General features: G+C 34.2%; 1 protein-coding gene and 1 long non-coding RNA gene across 4 annotated transcripts in view; both read right to left on the reverse strand.

Moving 5' to 3' along the window:
• The window catches only part of LOC115216667 (gamma-aminobutyric acid receptor subunit alpha-5-like), a 741,237-nt gene that overhangs the window by 616,350 nt on the left and 99,887 nt on the right, over nucleotides 1–25,000 (reverse strand). The window lies entirely within an intron of this gene.
• LOC118765024 lies at nucleotides 13,320–17,828 on the reverse strand. The gene is made up of 3 exons (XR_005000865.1): nucleotides 17,816–17,828; nucleotides 15,322–15,323; nucleotides 13,320–13,477 (listed from the first exon to the last, which is right to left on the reverse strand). It is a non-coding gene; the product is annotated as an uncharacterized LOC118765024 (long non-coding RNA).

Genomic DNA, 25,000 nt, shown 5'->3' on the forward strand with positions numbered 1-25,000 from the left:
AATTTGAGGGAAAATAATGAAGTACAATGTAGAATGAATCTGATGACGGAACTTGATAGATATATTAGTGTATATCTGCCGGAAACACTGGCCTACGCTTAGAGAAGAATTATATGTTTACATATCCGCTTGTAATATATAAATACAAACACACCTAGTTAATAACACAGATGTGCTCACACACACGCGCACACATATGCATGCACGCTCACGTAACCACACACATACACAAACTCAAACACACATGTATATAATTGTGTCTGTGCGTCAGTAAATTGTATGTATGTATATATTATCTTTTACTCTTTTACTCTTTTACTTGTTTCAGTCATTTGACTGTGGCCATGCTGAAGCACCGCCTTTAGTCGAGCAAATTTAGCCCAGGACCTATTCTTTGTAAGCCTAGTACTTATTCAATCGGTATATTTTGCCGAACCGCTAATTTACCATGACGTAAACACACCAGCATCGGTTGTCCAGCGATACTGGGGGGACAAACACAGACACACAAACATACACACATACACACATACACAAACACACACTCACACACACACACACATATATATATATGCATATATATACATATATACGACGGGCTTCTTTCAGTTTCCACCTACCAAATCCACTCACAAGGATTTGGTCGACCCGATGCTATAGTATAAGATACTTGCCAAAGGTGCCACGCAGTGGGACTGAACTCGGAATCATATGGATGGTAAAAAGCCACTTACCACGCATACATTATGTATGAATATGATATGTGTAAGTATGGAGGCGCGGTGCATAAGTGGTTAGTGTATTCGCCACATATGTTCGATACCTGGCGATGCATTGTCCTTCAGCAAGACATATTTTGTTCCAGTTCATTCAGCTGGCAAAAATTACTAGTACCTGTAATTTAAATGGTCAGTTTTGTCTCATTCTGCGCCATACTGATTCTCCCCGAGAAATGTGAAGGGTACCCGTGTCTGCTGAGTGCTCATCAAATTTAAAGTGGTTTTCCTTTGATCGGATCAACTGACGGAGTAATTTTTGATGTGCGAATTCTTTTCAATTTCTTTTTCTTACTACGGTACTCTGTCCGTTACGACAACGAGGGATCAAATTGATCTAATGAACGGAATAGCCTGCTCGTGAAATTATCGTGCAAGAGGCTGAGTACTCCACAGCACGTGTACCCTCACCGTAGTTCTCGGGGTGATTCAGCGTGACACAGAGCGTGACACTGCTGGCCCCCTTTGAAATACAGATAAAACAGAAACAAAGAGTGAGAGATAGTTGTGTTGAAGGAGTACAGCACGGTTCGCCAACACCCCCTGCCGCAGCCTTGTGAAGCTCGATGTGTTTTCGATCAATGAACATTCACAACGCCCGGTGTGGGAATCGAAACCGCGATCCTGTAACTGGGCCATTGCGCCTCCAGTGTGCGAATGTGTATAATAATAATGTATACACGAGTGCATGAAAATTCCACTTTCTCTCATTATATAATGCAATGAAAGCATGTTGTTTACCTCATGGATTTCAATAGTAAATTAACTTTTATGTTATAGTTCTCTCTGCTAAACTACATTTACAAATACGGAATGTTGTTTCTTATAAAACTCCTATAGGCAGAACAAATAAGCACCAATGTATGTATGTTTGCTTCTGTACATGTATCTATGTTTGCGTGCGTGCTTGTGTGTGTGCATGTGTGTGCTGTATGCAGGAGAATTTGTTATTGGAGATACACCTGTATTTGAAAAAACACCTGTGTTTGAAAAACCTGTAGTTGTTTTCAAATGGATTTATTCCCATTCAAAGCAAACCAGTTTCAAATTGTTTTTTTGTTTATCAAATATATAAGACAATGAGTGTTTAACAGAGTTTAAACTTACGGAGTCGAAATCTAACAAACATGTTTAAATGATGAAATGTTCACATAAAATTCAGTAACGGACACAACATCAAATTAGATGTTCAGCAAAGAATATAAGGTTACATTACATTAAATTCGGCGAGATTGTGTTTATTTTTTTATTGAATAAATGGACAAGAGTGAGAAAACAAATGTTTTTAACAGTTTCTGGCGTCTTGCATGTAGTGTATTTTTATCCATCGCGTACTGATCTATCTACTTTTAACTGAGGTCTTGCGGACTCGAAACAAAGGCGACTGAAGAAGGGGAATTTTCCTTGTTTTGTATGTCCTTGTTTAAGAAAAATGTCCATTTCCTTGGTTTTGTGTTTGTGTTTTCGTTTCTCATTGTGTTCGACGTTTTGTTTGGTGTCCTGTACACATATATGCATGTATATATACATGTAGAGGTAGGTACGTACATATATGTATGTATATATGCATATGTTTTATTTATTTATTAGTTCCTTATATATATATATACATATATATATATATATATATATACATATATATATATATATATATATATATATACATACCCGAAGAACTGTACACACACTGTAGATAATTGTAAATTAGGCGCTTATTAAAATACATTTCGTTTTCAATATTTATTAGAATTTACAGATATTTTTTATTGTTTTGTCAACAAATATTTTCAAACTGACGTCTGTTCCGGTCCAGGCAATGCTGACAGCGCGAAGGAATGAAATCGCAAACATCATGAAACAATTCGTTTGGTATTTGAGTGCATTCTCTTTCAATGGCTGCTCTCAAATCAGCGACTGCTGCAGGTTTCATAGCGTAGTCTTTGTCTTTTAGATATCCCCATAAAAAAGTCAAGTGGTGTGAGGTCTGTTGAACGTGTTAGGTATTCAACGAAACTCCTTCGTCCAATCCTCTTGTTTAGCAAGATTATATCATGGAAGGATCTAACATCGCAGTGGCTGTGTAGAGGTGTCCCATCTTGATGAAAACAAAACTCCTCATCTTCAAAGTCTTCTCCAATGCTTGGCATGACAGACTGTTGCAGCAAGTTCAACAAAATAGGACCAGTCACAGTAGCGTAAAAAAATAGTAACTTATAGTAATTTGATGCAGGTAGATTGTCCAAGCCCCACCAACCTTTAATTCATGCAAGTGGAAAATCTTCATTATTTATGGAGTAACACAGTATATTGACAATATTAAAAATAAGGATTACTCCGAAATAGGAATTGCATTACTTTTAATTCTTTAATTATGTAATGCCTATTCAGGCGAACACCTGTTTCAATTATACGGATTAGTAAACGTTGCCATTCCAATCTTACTATAAAACGGTGTCATCTCTTCGGGATCATAACTTGATATCCCTCGGTATGACTGTTTAATGATTTTCTATTAGAGACTCATGAGTTATATAATGTAGAGTTGTCCGTTAAGTCAGAAACGAACAATCTCTATTTCAAGTTTCTATTGGATGACCGTTTTCAGTCTATGATTTCAAAATCCTTGTATAGCCTAAATGATAATTACTCATTTATATTTGGCAAACGTAAATTCCTTTATGTGCAATTATCCCAATGCTTGCTCCCGCCTAGAATTTATTACATTTCTCTTGGATGTAAAAATCCTACAAAATTCTTCTTCACATAGTTCACATCTATTGGTTCTAGTTCCCTATGGTTTTGAAGTACAAATTATTTCTAAGAGCAGATTAATTTGCTAAGATTCATTTGGAGAATTTTATTTTTGTCCTTAAGTGGACTGAAATGATTTGTCAGTCACCTTTAGAAAGTTAATGACGTCCCACCAATGTGAAGGAATTCCGGACCGTCAGATGTAACTATACATATGTATATTATATTTCTAGTATTACGCTTATTTTTCATAAGAGAATTCCCGTTTAGAACAATTGCAGCAATTGCAAAGATATATATATATATATATATATATATATATATTATATATATATATGTGTGTGTGTGGGTGTGTGATGTTTGTCTGCCAGTATATAAGTGTGTGTAAGCATATGCGTATGTGTTTGTAGTTGCATACATATAAACATCATCGTGCACATAAATATATATGTGGGTGGTGTGTGCGTACGTGTGTGTGTATGCGTGTGTGAGTGTGTGTGTGTGAGGTGCCTAAATGTATGGAAGAGTATGTGCTTATAATAGATAATGTATACTTCACGCTTTTTGTGGGGGCGTTACTATCATACCTCATTACAAATCGCATTATTTTCTTTCTCGACGCCCTTTCAGTTTTTCTTTTCTTTCTTTTGTCCCAATGTACACAATGTCATTTGTGTGAAACAGAATTATTTAATTGATCAATTACTTAATTAATATGATCGTTGGTTTGAATATCATTTACTGATGTTTATTGATTAAATATTTTAATGCAATTAACTATTTCTAACAAAGCAAGATGTTGTGACTCGTGACCTTTTTTGAAATCCATATTGTTCACCTTGATCTAATTAGCTCAGACAAGTCAATAATACCATGAAATGAATTATAATCACGTTTAAATACGTTCTTTATGTTGTTCGTTATTCGTCATCAAACAAGTAATTCATTGTATCGTCCGAATGCTATGATGGGAGTGGTTAGTCTGCAAATTCCATAGAAAGCCTATAACATACATGCATACGTATATATATATGTATATATATATATATATATATATATATATATATATATAATATATATATATATACATATATATATATACATACATGTATATATATATATAATATATATATAATATATATATATATATATATATACACATATACATATATATATATACATACATGTTATATATATATATATATATATATATATAATATATATATATATATTATGTATGTATGTATGTATGTATGTATATATATATATATATGTATATATACATATATATTTATTTATATATGTATGTATGTATTATATATATATATATAATATATATATATATACATATGTATATATATTATATATATATATATATATATATATATGTATATGTATATATGTATATATATTATATATATATACATATATATATACATACATATATATATATATATATATATATATATATATATATATATATATATATATATATATATATACTTGAGATTTCTTTCCTGTTCTGGAATTATTCTGTCGGGCATTGGTCTTTGCACTTTATGTTTATGTATATTAAAAAATTGACGTTTATATAAAGAAAATTATGCTTCATTTAAATACTCAAAATAATTTTTCCGTATCTATTGATGATGTGTTGCATATGCAGCAATGGTCACGTGATATACATGACAAATTAATATTTTCTTGAATGCGGCTTATATGTGTATTATTTATTGTAGTTAATATCGTTATTCTTTCAAGTTTTGGCAAACGTTCAGCAGTTTTGCGGTGAGGGTCAAATCGATTTCATCGCCCCCAGGTACTTGACTGCAACTGTCACTTTTCGACCTTCTAGGAACGAAAAGCAAATTAACATCGTCGGAATTTGAACCCAGAAAATAAGGAACCTGGTTAAATACTACTAAACATGTTGTTCGACGTTCTAATTTAGGTGTATTTCAAGAGATTTGTAATCGAATGTGTCCCTTGGCAATTATACTGGACTTATATAATGGGTGTTTGATTTTAGACATGATCTTTAGAACTCAAGAATAGTTCGATTTATATTCTACAGTGCAGTTAAAGAGTTAAAGATAAATGGACATACATATCTCCGTTTTATAACAAATGTCTGTGTTTTATATCTAGAATAAGTCCTGTATGCACTTCCTAAGGAATTAAAGGTGTGCATCTATGACGTTTTTTTCTAGTATTTAAGGTATCACAATGAAATATTTCTTCTTTGGATTTAAACCCTAGCAGATTAATTGCTCTTATGGCGTACCTACCTTTTTAGTTGGAACGGAAGCTATTTTCAATAATCTGTAAAAAATTCTGCCGTTTTTAACATCATCTGTACCTCTTGTTTATATCGTATTTAAATAGATGCGCGTTAAATGCCTCACCTACTAAAGGGAAGGCACCACTTGATTCAGAATATACTGTATAGAATGTGAGCTGTTACACGTATAGTATTATGATCAGCTGAGCCACAGGGGTATTCATTTCGCCCATGATTTCTCTCTATTTTCCCTTTCAATTTTCCGTGATTCTTAATTTTCCATCATCATCATCATCATCATCATCATCATCATCATCACCACCACCACCACCACCACCATCATCATCATCATCATCATTATAATCATTATCATCAACACTATTATTATTATTACTTCTTTTTATCACAGGTTTTGTTGGAGCTCCTGGAGACTACCTGCAGACTACGGTACCATGCTATCAGTTCTTTTCAGCTGGTTCTTTCCTGATTATTCTGACCGTGCCAAGGAGGCAAGACTTTTGTAGCATTTCGACTAGGCTCTCTGTTCCAACTTATTTTATATTCCTCTTGATACATTCTGATGATAATTCACACTATCTCTACCTTCTTCATGTTCCATAGTCGGGCTTTTTTTTACTATGTAGCTATATATTTTTTCGCCTTCTTTCTTGACTATTCGTTAGTTAAAGGGGCTGCAAAATAAACTATATATCATACGTGGTGTACCTTATCCACCACCACTAGGACCACTATATGGAAGAGGATTATGCTAGACTCCGACTCCGCCACTATCTACGGCTTGTGCTTACAGCACATGATGCTTATCTCTAGCCCCAACTTTTAGCACAGTTTCCAGTCGAGCACTGTCCCTAACTGGACGTGTAGCCACAACCTGTAGTGGCTTTGGGCAAGTCTAGGGCATCCGTTTGTGATATGGGCAATGGTCTCATCCACTCTATTGCAACTTGCTCATTCCTTAAGTTGAACCACCAATGCATGGCCAATGCTTGGTATTGCACTGCCAATGTAGTGCACTAGGACTTTGTTTTAGTGCTCCTTTCATCAGCGAATCCTGCCTATTTTTCCAGGAAATTCTCTTTTGGTTACATGGAATTGTAGTACATTCTTTTGCAATTCTTCTGCATGTCCGTTTTGTACTTCCTTTGTTTTCTATATTTCTCTACACTCAATGCTTCCTCTTTTCTATCTGTCACTAGGAAGGTTCTCTTAGTTTGGGCTACGTATCTCACTAAGCTCTAAATCTCGATACGCATACTTAACATCCCCTTTCTGCTATTTGCTCTATTCATGTATAGGCCATCGGTGTCTGCATGTGGATTATGGATTCTATGTATCGTTATAAGCTTTCTTCACATCCTATCCGTCGCCTTTAGCTCCTCATCTGTCCACTTCAGTATTCTAGCACCATAGCGAACTATTGCGACTGCGCACGAGTTTACTGCCGAAACTATATTTCTGGCATTCAGCTTTGAAGCCAATATTTTTGCTCGATGAGAGACATATAGATGGTTTAGAAGAAGACAATAAAACTAATGGTGACATGACAGATGGGAAAAGGCAATCTACGACAGAGAAAAGACAAGGGATCAGGCGATCGATAGTGACATTATTTGCAACCTTAAAACGGGTGGAAATTGAACTAAGAAGCAAAAAATGTGAATGAAATGCTGGAATACATCAGAACGGAAAACATCAAAGAAACAAACTGTTTGATAAAGGCAGCAAATATTATTGTAGCAGAAAATGTGCGTTGATGTCACGGAAAAGAGATATAATGAGAGTGACATAAAAATAGATTTATGGTGGAAATGGAGATTACAGGCAGCGTTAGATATGTTCTTGAAGGGCATTTATCTGTTAGACTGAAAAGAGAAGATGGTGCTTAATGCGAGCAAAAACACAGGGCACTGAACTGGGAGTATGATATCGAAAGTAGGGGTTCGAAAGTGGTAATGTGATGGATGGAAGCACTCCGTCGTTTACGACGATGAGGGTTCCGGTTGATCCGAATCAACGAAACAGCCTGCTCGTGAAATTAACGTGTAAGTGGCTGAGCACTCCACAGACACGTGCACCCTTAACGTAGTTCTCGGGGATATTCAGCGTGAAATAGAGAGTGACAAGGCCGGCCCCTTGAAATACAGGTACAACAGAAACAGGAAGTAAGAGTGAGAGAAAGTTGTGGTGAAAGAGTACAGCAGGGATTACCACCATCACCTGTCGGAGCCTCGTGGAGCTTTTAGGTGTTTTCGCTCAATAAACATTCACAACGCCCGGTCTGGGAATCGAAACCGCGATCCTATGACCGCGAGTCCACTACCCTAACCACTGGGCCATTGCGCCTCCACTAGTGGTAATGGAATAACTGAAAGAAAAGAAAGCAAATGTGGTACGATACGACCAAAGCATGAAGAGATACCCGAAGTATAGTTTATTCCGGGTAGATCTGAAGAGATTCTACAAAGAAATAAATGGAGAATGTACAGTTGAAAAGTAGATACCAGATAACAATGTAAGTCAAACGTTTTGGAACAAAGACAAGGAGCACAAGAAGGATGATAAATGGTTGCAAGTACTGAAACAAAATGTAGTCTGTCCAAAACAGAGATAATTTGTCATTTCAGTTAGGGAAGTGACAGAAATCCACAACACAAAGGGGCAACTGGAAAGCCCCGAGACCAGATGGGGTTCATGGTTAGAAAAGGATTTGGTGAATGTCATGCACGAAGAGCTGCACAAATCAAAATTTGTTAAATACCGACTAAGTAACAGCAGAGTGGTTGAAAATGGGTAGGACAGTGTTGTGCTCGAAAAGCATCGAAAAAGGAAATACGATATCCTGCTTGCCACTTATGTGGAAGTTGTTGACTGGAATAATCCTGCCACATGTGCAGAAAGTTTGCAAGCGTAAGTACAGATTTACCAAAAAGTCAACCACTTGTTAATCATGGATGACCTCAAAATTATGGTAAAAATGAATCCCCAGGCACTATTTGTTGCACAAATAAAGAATAGGAAACAAATCTAACTTCTATAACCGAAAATATAGATGAGTGTCTGGACAGTCTACCGAGGATATTTGAAGAAATGACACATGAATGTTATGTTAGTTCTTCAAGACCAAAGACGAAGAGAATCGAGCGGAAAATTAGAGATGTGAGATAATTGCACGCAGGCATATACGTAATAAATGGTTCGTGGAAATAGATTTATGAAGGGACATTTGCAATGAACTTGACTTTTGCTTTGGTGTCAGACATGTGGCGGAATACTCAGAGATGTTTAATTCGAGTTAAGAAAAACTTTTGTGGAAATGAGACACCTGTATTGCCAATAGACTTTATTTACAAGCCAACATCATAAGCCATTTTGAACTTGTGTCACGTTAAGGTTACTGAAATACAATTTATGTGATTAGTGTGTTGGGCGCGCGATGAAAATGCTCTTCACATTCAAAGCAGGAGAGAGAATATGAAGGGTAATACTAAGAAACCCACCCTCAATTTCCTGTAACACTGCCGCATCAATTTGGATGCTGGGGATGAAATCTTCACTTCATAAAGCTGAGAAGCTGTCTTGGTGTATCAAGAAAACAAAAATAGACCCACTGAAAATAAATGTAACGTAGCCAGAAATTGTGAGAAACGCAGGAGAAAATCCCCACAATCACTAAAATATGGCCGTTTACTCTGGTCAGAAATTCTAACCACTACATTCTCAAAATATCCCAGGCGATAACCATTTAGCTATTACGTTCATGGACTGAAAAATAAGGTACCGACAACAATACAGCGTGGAGCTCATTTTGTTGTATTTGTGGCTTTTGTTGGTGCTGTTGCTGTTACTGTTGAGCGGTCTTCGTCCCAGTGGGAGAAGTCCGAAACGTGGTCCTTTGCTATTCGTAAGACCCGCAGGAAGGAAAGCAGGTCAACCCCCGACACCGAGAGCATCGACGGAAGGATGAATGCGCATCCAGGCTCAGCGATTGCGTAGGATGCCGGGGGCAAGAAACAGGAAGAAAGCGTGAGAGAAAGTTGGGGCGAAAGAGTACAACAGGGGTCGCCACCACTCCCTGCCGGAGCCTCGTGGAGCTTTAGATCTTTTCGCTCAATAAATACACACAACACTCGGTCTGGGAATCGAAACCACGATCATCCGACCGCGAGTCCGCTACCCTAACCACTGGGCCATTGCGCCTCCACTGTTGGCGCTGTTGTTTTTTATGCGAGCGTTTTTCTTGTAGATATTTGAGTGTGTAACAAGATGTCGATCAAGCTCTTCTTGTTCAGGAAAAGATTCCATTGCATTGGAATGAGAATAACTTAAATGTTTCTTGCATAGAACCATTAATGATATGCTGTTATCTGACACGATTTCAGCTGTCTGAAATACATTCAATAGGACGTTTACCTGACGATGTAACGTGTACAGAAGAACGCTGAACATTTTTGAAGTGTTCTTTCAGACTTATAAATGCAAATATGTGTGTAGCACAATTGTGTTTAGAGACAGGACCATCTGCAGAATTGATTTCAATTCACTCCGTATAAATATAGGAGCCATAGATTTGACTAGTGTGTTTCACTCACGCACGATGTCGCTTTATTTCAGTTTTGTTGTTTATATGATTATTGACGGCACAGAGTTCCGGAGAAAATGCTGAGCTGTATTTCTTCTGCCTGCACATTGTATGTTCAGATGCTGCCGAAGTAAATTTTTCTTTCATCCTGTCCGTAGGGGCCAATAAAATTAGTACGAGTCGAGCACTGGAGTCGACAGAATCGAGTAGACTCCTCCCACGGAAACATTTCAGGTCCTCTGCCTATAATGGAAACTATTGTCTCTTTTATCATTGAGCTTACGAGGTATATATGTATTATTTTATAAACTCTTTCATCTTGGGTTATAGAAAAAAAAAATCTGGTTTCATATGAGGATGAACGTAACTACTCATATAATTACCAAACGGTGAGTGATACACTCAACGGAAAAAAAAAAACATTTAGCAGAACCATCTTTCAAAAGTGTTAGAAAATATTACTGTAGTAATATATTCATCGCGAGAATTTGAAACCAATGTCGTCTTAGACTCAATCTTATATTAAAAGTGCCGTGAGAAAGTACAAAGAAATTGAGAATTTACATCATACGTGTGATTTGCGTTAGTTAGTCAGCGTATATCAGTGATCATGTAAGCATATTTTGTGCAGTAGCAGCATGGCGAGTTACGTGTTTTCAAGGTTATCGGTGAACGACGGTGATGTAGAGGGAATTGTGAGAGTAAGTGGAGGTTGAGGTGATTTGTATCGATAGCGTAATGAAGAATACCATAAAGACAACCCATGTAAGATGATGCGTGAAACATGTTCGTAAATGCAACTTGATGTTTGTTTGATGATGGGGAATGGAGCGATCCATATATATACATGTGAGTCAAGTATTAATTAGTTCCCGTCATCAGAGCCCATTTATTTCCTTCTAATCCCAATTTGTTTGTTTTTTATTGCTTATTTATAAAGAGTGCGGTGAGTATATTGCCGTCTAAATTACACAAAAATGAAAATAATACTGACATCTCATTTTAAGAGATATATTTACGAAAATTACATAAAAGATATTTTGAAACACTAAACAGTAAATTTATTCAATAAAATCGGTATTGCCTTAACCACAGCCTCCAGGCCACTTCGGAATCTCTTACAAGTCTTCTGGACGATTTCCTCGTTTTGTTGGTGAATGCTGCCATAATCCTTGCCTTCAACTCATCTTTGGTGTTACAAAGAGTTTAGTTACTCCCTCTCTCAACTGCGCCCCACTCATAATTATCAAGGAGTTTGCAGTCTGGGGAGTTAGGTGGCTAGATCTTAGGTGTGATGTGGTCGCAGAATTTGTGTGATAGCCATAACTGAGTACTCCTTCTTGTGTGTCATGTTTAAAGATTCCTGTATCCAGACGTAGGGTCTTCCAGCAGCCACACTCTTGACCCAGGGCGGCACTACTTTCTCCAGGCACTTGAGTTTGAGATCGGGTGGAAAGATGTATGGAGGCATATCTTCACCATATCTATAGTGATCACTTCAAACACCCTGATGTTGACTCGATGTTTGATTTATATCACTCTCGGTACATGTTTTGGGGACACGGCAAGCCAACGGTTGTTCTATGTGTTCACCATTTATTCGTATTGAAGCTTCCGGCATGAATGCCAAGCAGTACTACATGTCGTTTCCAAATATCTGGCAGAATGAATTGAATTATGAGGCTGTTTTTCTCAAAGATATTACCCAACTATTCCTACTATTTGTGTAGTCGACAAAAAAAAAAAATCAATGGCCATGTACGAAATTAAAAGTTTTAAATGGCAACAATTTACCCATCGCATGCTGTATATAAGTACTTAGATTATTAATGCGAATATTTGTATCAAATTTTGATAAGCTTCATTTCCTTCGAACAGAATTAAAGCTGGCGAAGTGTAACACAAGTTATAATGTAACGAGTCGATATCAAATAAAGAACTTCTTTTTCTTTGATGAAAACATCAGCTGCAAAATGGTGAGGACAGTGTATCTTAAATGTAGTCTCTTTTTTGTTATTTTGCATGGTTATTTCTTTTACAATTGTGATCACACAGTGAAACTTCGATTTCAATTCAATTAAACTGTTTTTTTTTGTATGTAAAAATTGTAATAGAATAAAAGATAGGGCTAACTAATGAAGACGTCAGGTATTTTAAAATCATTTAGGAGTAAATTATTCAATGGGTCATTTACGGATTACAGAGTTATATTCTGATCCGAAGTCGATCTGGTTGCAGCTTTTATTACGTTGAAGGGCCACACATAACGACAACTGCGCTGACTACAAACTATAGAGAAGTAAGGTGTATGAATATGTATTTGTACTTAAAGTAAAGTTTGTGCACATGTTTTAGGGGTGGGTGTGTCTCTTCATTTATTTGTGCATGAGTGGTTAGAAGGGACGGGCAGTATTTTATTTGATATGCTGCAGTTATTCACTTTATTTGTCAGACCATCTCCGTTTTCAGTGCGATTTGTTTGAGTGGAAATTCTTTATTCTAAATTGAGAAATATTATTTCTTGTATTAAACGTATATTTATACCAATAATGCTTCACCACTGATTAACTCCGATTTAATACAAGTTCGCCGTACCTGACGCACCTTACTAGCTATCAGTTATTTGGCTTTAGGGAAAATCGAATTACTTTATTTCCACTCGTTAAGATTTCACCATTCACTATAGATAAGATAAGTACAGTTTTCCATCTCAAACTGAAATTCTGAAAAGAGATTCTAAATCAAAAGAACATTTTTGTTTCATACACTTCTGCATATTCACCATCACCTATCGCAATACTGTACAAAAATTCTCTAAATAAAATAGTAAAAGGAAAATTTGATAAAACAGTAATGTTACATTATTTTCTTTGCTAATAATTATTTTAAAAAATTGAATATATTTATCTACAATGGACTCTCCTGGGTTTGTAATTTGTTTCGCAGAAATCTTTTGATCAGCGACCTTTAAATATATTCATATGGGTGCAGCAAAGTTTTGCGTTTCTTTCATCTTTCAACCTTCACAAACTCGATTCCAGCTATAGTTGTTGTTTGTTTGGCATTTGCCTCCGATTGGTAACAATTCCAAGTCGAGAAGGAATAGGAAAAATGAATGATAGAGAGAAACAAACTTTCAAAATAACGAGAGAAGGAACACAAAAAGTTAGCATTGAGGAAGAAATGTTAACCTCAGAGAAAAGTAGGTTATTTATGTGTGTGTGCGCGCGAGCGTGCGTGTCTGAGTATAAGCGCTGAGACAGTGAGAGAGTGAGAGAGAGAGAGAGAAAGAGAAAGAGAAAGAGAGAGAGAAAGAAAAAAGAAGAGAGATAGAAATCACCATCAGAATATTTCTGGTGTGTTAACAGTGTTCTGTTTCGTTAACCAACTCAATTCATCTTCAGTATTCGTGTATATCACAATTACCTTTCCCAAAATATAATCTGTGTGGTAGGTAGCTTGCTTACCAACAACATACTCATGGGTTCAGTCCCACTGCGTGGAACCTTGGGCAAGTGCCTTCTACTATAGCCTCGGGCCGACCAAAGCCTTGTGAGTGGATTTGGTAGATGGAAACTGGAAGCCCGTCGTATATATATATATATATATATATATATATACGTGCGTGTGTGTGTGTGTGTGCATGCTTATGTATATGTCTTTGTCTCCCCAGCATGGCTTTGCAATTGATACTGATGTGTTTATATCCTCGTAACTTAGCTGCTCGGCTTAATCCACCGATAGAATAAGTACTAGGCTTACAGAAAATAAACTCTGAGGTCAATCTGCTCGACTAAAGGCGGTGTTCCAGCATAGCCGCAGTCAAATGACTGAAAAAAATAAAAGAACACTTACTAATATTATAGTTTGCATATTGATATTTTCCTGGACTCGTGGCCCCATATGCTTGATCTTATGCTTGTATGGATATTAGTGCAAGCAATAACTATACATAGCGTCCTTCTACGAATCTACTTGCGTATAATTCTAGAGACCTCAGATAGACCATCTCCTAACAGAAACGAGCAAAAAATCATACTTGTGTTTGTTCTGCAATATTCAAACTTTCCTTCTTTTCCTGTCTGTTCTTTTTATTTTTTCCCACGCTGATAAAGTCCCGTGATCGAAATCGGTCTTATTAACCAACTATGATTAATATTCTCTTAGCATCATAATGGTAATTCCAGAGAACTTTGGCTGCAGAAAAAACCGGTTAGATGGGATGCAGTTTTGTTTTTGTAAATTATTAATAAATGATAATTGATGCCAGTCGTACTTGTTCATCAATGTTTCTTTATACATACATACACACACATATCTAAATATATCTCTCTCTCTATCTATCTATCTATCTATCTGATCGTTCCTTTTCTTCTTTTTTTTTCCTCTTCCCCATTTTTCCCCCTTTTTCTTCTTTTTTCATTTCTCTTTTCTTTTGTTCCTTTCACTTTCCCATTTTTTTATTATTTTTCTTTTTTATTCTAATTTTTTTTGTTCTTTTCTTCCCTTTTACGATCCCTCTTGATCGAAAACCTACGCCACCCCCTTTTTTTCATCCCCTAAAAGAAAAGCTCTACCTTGTAACTTCTCCCATCTGTGTGCAGCCCTGTGTGGCCAATAAAGAAACTTATCTATCTATCTATCGATATATATATATATATATATATATATATATATATATATATATATATATATATATACATATATATACATATATACATATATACATACACACATGCATACATATATATATATATATATACAGGGAGAGAGAGAGAGAGAGAGAGAGCGGGAGAGAGAAGTGAATTCATAAACATACATATTTGCTAGATAGGTATATATATATATGAGTGTGTGTGTATGTATATGCATACATATATATATATGCTGTGTGTTTCACATTTTATGATTACATCTGTTAAAATCAGTCCGTATATCATACCATTTTTCTGTTCCTGTATTTTAATTTAATATATGGTTTTGCTTATCACTGAAGAAATCACGATCGACAACGATTATATATTTGCTAACAAATCATTATTAATTATATTTTCCTCTTCATTATCAATTTTTAAAGACGCTGCGTCCAAAAGCACATGGTTCCTTAGTTACATTTCCTTTATTTCAGACCGTATGTTGTAGATTCTGTGAGTTTATCACCTATTATAAACTCTTTATTGGCTATGCTACTTATTCCTAAAGTGTGACCTCCACCACTCTTATCAGCAACAGAGGAATTCTTTTTTCCTCTCTCAAACACTGTGATTACGTAATATTTTTTTGCCAGACAAATTATACATTTGTGTATACGTATTCGTATACGCATGCATGTATGAGTGAATCCCTTATTATGTATATTGCACTAGCGGCAATGCACCATACTTACTACTGTGAATATTCATATAAGTCAAAAAGTGAGAGTCGTATGTACATACGGCACCGCACTGCAAACAGCATCGTGAAGATATAATTAATTATCTTCTACTTTGCAAACTCTTCAAGATTTTACAAAATACAAGAACGCCATTATAATATTAATACAAATACGTGAATACCACCATATAGTTCGACTAACATCCATAGAACGTTGTATGAGAGTACAATAATATCATTTAAATAATCCATTAGGCTTAACTTTACACTGCCCTAACAGATATTTTATCACCATCCTTTACATTGTATATTATAACACAGCTGTATCAACTCCTAACTACGTAGAGAGTTCTAATGTAAATTGTCATTGGATACCCTATAGCCAACAACCTTATGAAATCCTTTACACACGTCTCAGAACTGAGATTAGTGAAAAACATACTTATTATAAATCGACAAGAGAGACACCCTAGGTTGTTTAGTAAATATCACACACATCGTTATTATCTGGTTTGTTCTTTTTCGCAGATATATTCCTATCGCCGTTTCTCGTCAATTATTCTCCTCCATAATGTTGTATTGCGACTTAGAAGTTGATTGCACCAAACATCGAGGTTAGTGAGTTAAGATATTTCATGTGCACATGAAGATCGAGCGGCATATATAATGTATATATATATATTGTGTGTGTGTAAGCTTAGATAGATAGATAGATACATACACACATACATACAAAATACAAAAGTACATATATACATGCATACATACATGTTTGCATACATACATACATACATACATATTTAAAAACAGTAGAATTGTTGCGAATGAATTTATACCTGATGTTCAATGCGCTACAGATTTTAAGCGAAAATTTAAATTGTAAACAATACGTTTGCAGCGTACCAATTTTAAAGCAATCAGCTTGATTGATGTGACAACTTTTTATTTATATACTCTATAAACAATAAAATCAGTTGTGTCATCTCGGTACTAGTACAAAACAATTTAATGCAGTCCAAACTTTATTGTAAAAGTCTATTCTGACGTTTCATCGCTTATCTTTTTGATATATGACAACGAAAATAAGGAATATTTTAAAATACTTTTTTTCTGTAGAGGACCGTCTGTGAATATATTACACGTCGATAATGTTTTTAGTCTTTGATAATTCATAATATCTTAACAAGTATTTTGATTTATGACGTCCAAAAGATATCAATTATGAGTATTTGTTCAAGATAAAGTATTTTATTTTTTATAACTGTTATACTTCTACTTTGAAAAATCATTATAAGTTTCTACATTTTTTGTGCGTTTCAATTTTATTGTATTTTGATAATTTTATATAATAAGATATTTGTTTATGATTTTATATAACTTTATAGTTATTCATGTAATTTTTCCACATACGTTACTTCATACTCGATAAACAAAGAGTTTAAGATTTTTATAAAACTGTAAGAAATGTAATAGCTGAAGGCATTATTTATCAAATATCATTTCAATTATCCCAACATAATCTCTTTACAGTGAATCGTCAGCTGTAATTACATTTCTACAACAGGGAATCACTTTTGAATGATCAACGTTATATAAGTTAATATATTTTGTTTGTGTTGAGCATTGAATGCAAAATGCTATTTTAGGCTTGTCAATCGTAGTGCACTAACTATACATGTTACGTGATTTTATGGACAACACAATTTTTGTTATTTACTTTCACACGCTTAATGTTTTGAAATAAATAGACAGCAAAATATATATCTCTATTTTCATCGATGCATCACTCTTACACACTATCCGTTCCCAATGTTAAATTACAATAAAATTCATTAATATTTAACTTTAAATTATTTAATTGACTTCATAGTTGCACTCAGCTTTGGAAATGAGAAATCAATTTACCTCTTTCGAGATTGAATGTTTACATTTATTAAACTGTTTCTCTCGGAGATAGTTGTAGTTTATAAGTGAGAGATTCTACTTTAATGTCATCACAATCAAAAATATATTATACACTTGATTACTCTTTACCAATACTTGACATCTTCGGCAAGAATTTGTTTTATTTCCTTCATAATTAATCATTCCTGGTGGATAACATTTCCATATCGAAACAGAATACAATCCTATTTTTCTACTGATGAGTATTTAGAATTGATAACTGATTATAAACGAGAAAGAAAGATAAGGTGCATTCCATATAAGTATGCATTCCGCTATACGCAATCATACACACATATATACACACACATACACGCTCACAAACACATAGATACATTCCCGCATGCCTACTTATATACAAACAAACATATACAAATGCATAGAGATATTATTTACATAGTAATGCACAGAGAAACACATCCTGTTGTGGTATTTAACAAACCAATTAGTCAAAGGCTGAAGAAAGACTTTTTTTTTGTTTATGGTACATAAAAGTAATTATGAAATAAGTTTGTTGAAAGTTTTATCTAGGAAGTTATATTATCGAGTAAATTAAGTGTAGTATTAGCTATCATTCAGAACAAAGCATACATGCCTACTGAAAATACGAATTATCGTGACTTGAAAAAAAAACAAAAAAATGCGCTTAACGCATGAAATAGAATGTGAAAGAAATACCACGTCAAAAAAAAACATTTCAACATAGTGAAATACTGCAGAAATAGAATAATTATTTCATAACTGTAACCCGGATATAAGATGTGTGTCACATTTGTTGTATTTCTTCCACCAGGATTATTCAGTTTTGTATATTTTGTTGAATGAAACAATTTTTAATTAGATAATATAGGCCTAATTTTCAAAATTCATTTATATTCATTTGAAGTTCTGCAGGGATTTTTAGGCAACCATAGAAACACTAACAACACGGTGTTTTCCAAACGCTGTAACGATATAAACACGCTAATTTTGTTACATTCGCATCAAACGTATACTTTATACATAATACGTATCTGGATTTATATTCTCAAGAATTAAGTTTGAAAACATTTTTTATAGTCGAAGAACTACGTGTTTTGTTAATTCAAAACTTTAACCCATTCCAATTCAAGTAATGAAGCAAGTAGCTTTCGGAACGATCAAATCTCTTTCACTTGAACTCGTGGTATTTCAAGCGTTTCACTATAAAATTACCATAAACTAATTAAACAATTAATTACTCTCTAATCTCGAATTAAAATTTCATTGAAATTTCCATTAATATTTTGCCTCGTTTAAGCTCAGCTATTGATCGATTGTAAACTGAACATGTTACACGTTTTTACAATGAAATTAACTCAGTATCTTCACTAAAGAGATAACCGTGATTACTTTCATTTAGGTCTTGTAATGCCCCAAGGTACTGAGAAGATAAACATTATTTAATAGTTCATCATTTCTAGTTACACACATAATTCACACGTGGTGTAGAACAAGCAGCATGTACAAGAGTAGAACAACTAGATTAATAATGTAACTGTCAAAACTCTGCGTTTCTGGGTTCAATTTGAGATAACTGTATTCTTTACATTTCTCTGTGACTGATATATATATATATATATATATATATTATATATATATATATATATATATATATATATGGGTCAAAGGCTATCACTATATTACAACAAGATATTGCTTTCTCTACCGTTAGCTGTGAATACTTATTGAAAGTTTTCTGGCAACATGCCGCTATCCGTATTAGCCAAATTAGCGACAATTAATTAACTTATATCAGAACATTTACCAATGATTCACGCGTCGCAACAATTCATTAATCCCTGTTTCTTGAAGTATTCTGTTGTATATATGCGTAGAAACTCATAAATATATGCATATACATACAGACAGACACATATATGTATGGAAGTATGTTTGTATATATGTATGTATGTATATATGTATGTATTATATAGACATACACATATATATATATATATGCGTGTGTGTGAGTATGATCCGGTTCTTGACTGAAGACTGAGGGTTCGAATGTCCTGTCCGTGTTTATTGTATCGTCTTCTAAGAGTTATACGTTCTTGTCCATGTTGTATTTTTCTACATACCTTAATATATATATATATATAGATATATATATATGCGTGTGTGTAGATATGTATGTGCCTGTGTGTGTGTATTCGCGATTACGTATACTTAATGTACAAGTAATTATTATGTTTTAGAAAATGTGATAATATTGAAGATAAATCTATTCTTTTTGATGCTGTTCGTGTTTAGTGTTTACTCACCCTCAATACGTCCCTAACTAAGCAAATCCCTGCCCTTGTTTAAACTTTGTTTTCTTTGAACCTGTGCACCTATTGTGTACTGCTTTAAAGATAATCCTTCTTCGTTTTCCACTTCTCTTTACGGTCTTCGAACAATCTTATTGATTTTCAGTACATTTTCTTCATGTAATAGCCCGCAGGTAAAAAGAAAATTCAACTATGCTGAATGAATTGAATAATATTTGATTATTTACAAACTTTATGGGCGAGCTAACGCGTATAGACTATATTTTCAGACACAATCACAGCAACCACAGAGAAAAGAGTAGTCAACGAGAATGACATTGGTATTGCGAAAAATAAGAGCGAAATTTCCTTGAAACAACAGCCATATGCTGCTCTCAATTACATGCCATATTCGGCAATAATATTAGGTTATATTGGGTCTACTCTTAGGAACAATATCTAGAGGAAAGAATCGTGTAATCATGACTGGAATGTTGGTCGTTATAGTTTTATTCGACAAGACTGATGAGCTAAGTAACCCAGCTATTATATCGAAATGTCTCTTTGAAAAGAAGTATTTACTTGATAAAGTGTTGTATATACAGCTAAAACGACGGGTTAGTCATAGCATGAATGTGTTTCAGCGTAGATCTATTCGCTCAGAGTTGACGTGTGGCAGCACGATAATAATAAATAAAACATTCTCCAGCACTGTTCGATAATCTGAATAGAGTTTTTTGTTGTTTGCTAATTATATGAATGACAAACAATGCTTTATGACGCCATATCGCACACAAAATCATGACAGAGAAGTAATAGTTCGTGACATAGAGTGACGATACTATGAAGAAGGAAACGATAACCTCCATGGCGTTTGTCATGAGTTGATTGCAGAAAGCAGAAATCATAAACATGCAAATAATGCGCGTGGGTAACACAAAAGTTTGTATACATAACATATAAACGTATGCATGAAAATAACACCCACTCGTTTATCTATCGATCGGTCTGTATATCTATTTATCTATCTATCTATCTATCTATCTATCTATCTATCTATCTATCTATCTATCTATCTATCTATCTATCTATCTATCTATCTATCTATATCTATATATTTATCTCTCTCTCTCTCTATCTATCTATCTATCTATTTATCTATCTATATATATATATATATGTGTGTGTGTGTGTATATATAATATATATATATATAATATATATATATCTCTATATATACATATATATATATATATATATATATATATATATATATATAGCTATCTCTCCGTCGATCTGTTAGTCTATCTATCCAGTTATATCTTTCCCTCCCAATTGCTTAGTTATTCCATCACACACACATATGTAGATAAACAGGAATACAAATGAGGATATATGTACGAATTTCTACGAAGGTTAATGATTTATATGTGGTTAATATACCAGTGATCATGGTAACTACTCACTACAAGAATATTTACTTACAAAACATCATGGAATAACTGCGAAAAGTAACAAATATTCACGTCTATTCACATTTTAATCTAAACACTAAACTGTCACTTTGTATTCTCGGCATATATAGACGTAGGAGTGGCTGTGTGTTAAGCAGCTAGCTAACCAAGCAAATGGTTCAGGGTTCAGTCCCACTGCATAGCACCTTGGGCAGGTGTCTTCTACTATAGCCTCGGACCGACCAAAGTCTTGTGAGTAGAGTTGGTGGAAAGAAACTGAAAAAAGCGCGTTATATATATACATATATATATATATATATATATATGAAAAAACAAGTCAAAAATAGAAAATGCTAAAATAATTTTATAGTGAACATTTCAGTACCGGTTTCGGTCATTTTGAGACCTTTTCAACTGTAACGATTAAATAATTAAATTTAGAAAAATTAGAAGAAAAGTTTTTTTAAAAGAATATTTCTATAGTAGTGTTCAGATTTAAGTGGCATTCTGCCTTTCTCTGACTCCCTTGTTTGCACTTGTGTGTTGGAGGTCGTTGTCCACTGGACTCACTGTCTACCATTTACGGATTCTCGTTTGGATATTTTCCCTCCGGCTGCACGTCTCCTACATACGGATCACAATGGACTCTACTCTTGATGGGAAATCCTTGCAATACACCACGACGTCAAAAAACCTTTTAACTTTACGTATCTCCTTGTCGTTTCTGTGTCCCTTTCTTTTGAAGATCGTAGGCTCGAAACGTAAAAGCCTTTTTTTCTATTCCTGAGCGTTATACTAATACATCTGTTTGTTTTGTACACCATCTGTCTTCGTCTTTTGTTTTTTTTCGTAACTTCCCCCTATATATATATATATATATATATATATATATATGTGGGGGCACAATGGCTAGGGCAGCGGACTCGCTCCATGAGGCTCCGGCAGGGGGTGGTGATCCCTGCTGTTCTCTTTCACCACTCTTTCTCTCACTCTTTCTTCTGTTGGCATCGTACGAAGTCTAAAACAATGCGAACGCATTGTGACCAGCGATGTGTGTAACTACATCTGATGGACTGGTCGGTCACGTGATAAGTTATAAGTGATATTATATATATAATATATATATTATATATATATATAATATATATATATATATATATATATAATATTATATATATATATATTATATATATATAATATATATATATATACCCATAGGCGCCGTTTTATGCATGTGCTAACGTGTATTCAATAAACTTCAATCATCTTCCAGTAAGTATTTGCATTATTTGGTTGTTTTGTGACAAAAATTTGCTTTTAACATGAATTAATATTTTATACGAAGTAGATCTAACAACACAAGATACTTATGTTTTGTCTATATTTCGTATTTATTTATTCCATCTGACACCTAAGCGAAAAGATAATAATAATGACAAACTTTACATGTCATATCTATCCATATCAGTTGAGTAAGTACATACAAATGAATCCTGGTAATATAAATGTATACAAGTAATCACTGTCGTTTCTGCGTGATCTCCACCTCTTCAATTCATTGACAAGAGAAAAGTTGTGTTGATAAAGAATATTTGAAAAATTTATTAATGGCTTCTTCCATTCGTTTTATTTTTTTAAAATCATATTTGACGTTTACATTACGTTTAATTATCTGCTATACGTGAAGATATATGTATAGTGAATTAGAAATCTTTAATGAATAATAAAATAAAATACAGCAGGTTCCTTTGCCAAAAATAATTTTCTGAGAAATTCAAGATACAATTTAAATGAACGTAATGGTCACAGTGATACTTTGCATTTCACTTTCTTAAAGAATTTTCTTTTGGGAAAGTCAAAAGTCGTCTTTCTATCAAAATTGAATCGCTTTATTGGTAAGCAGCCAAATTATATAGTAAAATCGGAATCCCTACTTTGATCAAACAGTCGGACCAGTCAGAATTACGACAACAGTTTATTGATCTTGGGGAATAAGACCAATACAGAGATATATAGAAGAGTAGAAATTAAAAGGAAATGATGCTGTGTGATTTGTATATCGGGAGTCTCTACCACGTATGATAAATCACACTAGTAGCGCTAAATAGAAAAAGCGGCAACAAGAGTGATAACTAAAATTAAGTTGGTAATTATGATCCTATTACTTGTAAGTGGCAATACTCAAAGAAGATCAGCAACTTTCCCACGTTATTAGATATGTAAAAACTATACATAGGACTACATTTGCAAATATCACTAGTCATTGACAATATGTCTTTCAAATAAATACGATATATTACGTGCAGAGCTAGATAGGTTACTCTTCCGTTTAGTGGCCCCCGAATATTATCATTGTCCTTTCTGCTTCCGCTTTATATGTTTAGACACCGGCCGCTCTATCTGCAGCACCAATGCTGAGATTATGGCGACGATGAAGCATTACTTCGAAGATTTTCCCACAGACACGTAGAAAAATATGACATTTTATATTATATTGAGATCAGATATACGAGAAATAATGATATAAGTTCTTCTGTATGTGGCTTTCACCTTTGTGTATTGTTAGAATCTCTGCATTGTATGTTTTACGTGCTATTCGTCGGTGACCCACAATAGATCAACCAGGAACTTGAAATTCTGTAGCACAATGCAAAGATGTACCCCTTAGTAATCCGTTGTGATTCAGTATCCTAATTCATTTGTAATATATTATGCATGGGCTGCAATATCATAACTTTCAAATTTTTACGCCTTTTCTAGAATATTTTTCCCTATTATTCAAACTTAATTTTTTTGTTAATGTTTATGTGTGTATCATTATAGGACATACAGCGTCTTATATATGCCATAACTAGTATGCTCTCGTTTGCATCTTTCACTAATATTCTTGACAGTTTCAAATTATCTATCTTTATAATATGTTTCAATGCACTTATCTTCATTTGATTGTCCATGATACTTTTTAGCCATTACATTTCATCGGACAATGAAACAGTGTATATATCGAATCATTTCAATATCTTCAATTTTCTGTACACCAATCGATTATTTCTCTGTATTTCGCTTTATTTATATTCAAAGATATGCTACTCCCCGAAGTACTTTACATATATTAACGTGTGTGCTGCCAATGACAATATATTCGTCTCTAATACGATAGTTTCAACTTTGGTTACAATAATTCATTTTTATTCTCTAAGAGTCCATTAATTTGTTGAACTTGATACACTTATCGCAAATTAAGTTATACTTTTTCATGTAAATGAGTTATAAAACATATCCCAAATGCAAAATTATTGCTAGAGTGTGCGTACCTTCCACACTCTATTCACCTCTAATTTGAAAAAAAATAAATCAACTTATTTCGCATTATAAAACTTCCTCTAGTATGTTACTTGTCTCAAGATGTCAACTATTCTAATATATCAGACATCTATTCTACTTCATTCCAACATAATTGTCGTCAGGCATGAAAGTATGTTATACATTCTTATGCAAGTGTATGTATCTATGCCTGTATATGTGTATGGATGTATACGAATGGATACACC

This window comes from Octopus sinensis, linkage group LG10, assembly GCF_006345805.1.
Source record: "Octopus sinensis linkage group LG10, ASM634580v1, whole genome shotgun sequence".
Taxonomy (NCBI): domain Eukaryota; kingdom Metazoa; phylum Mollusca; class Cephalopoda; order Octopoda; family Octopodidae; genus Octopus; species Octopus sinensis.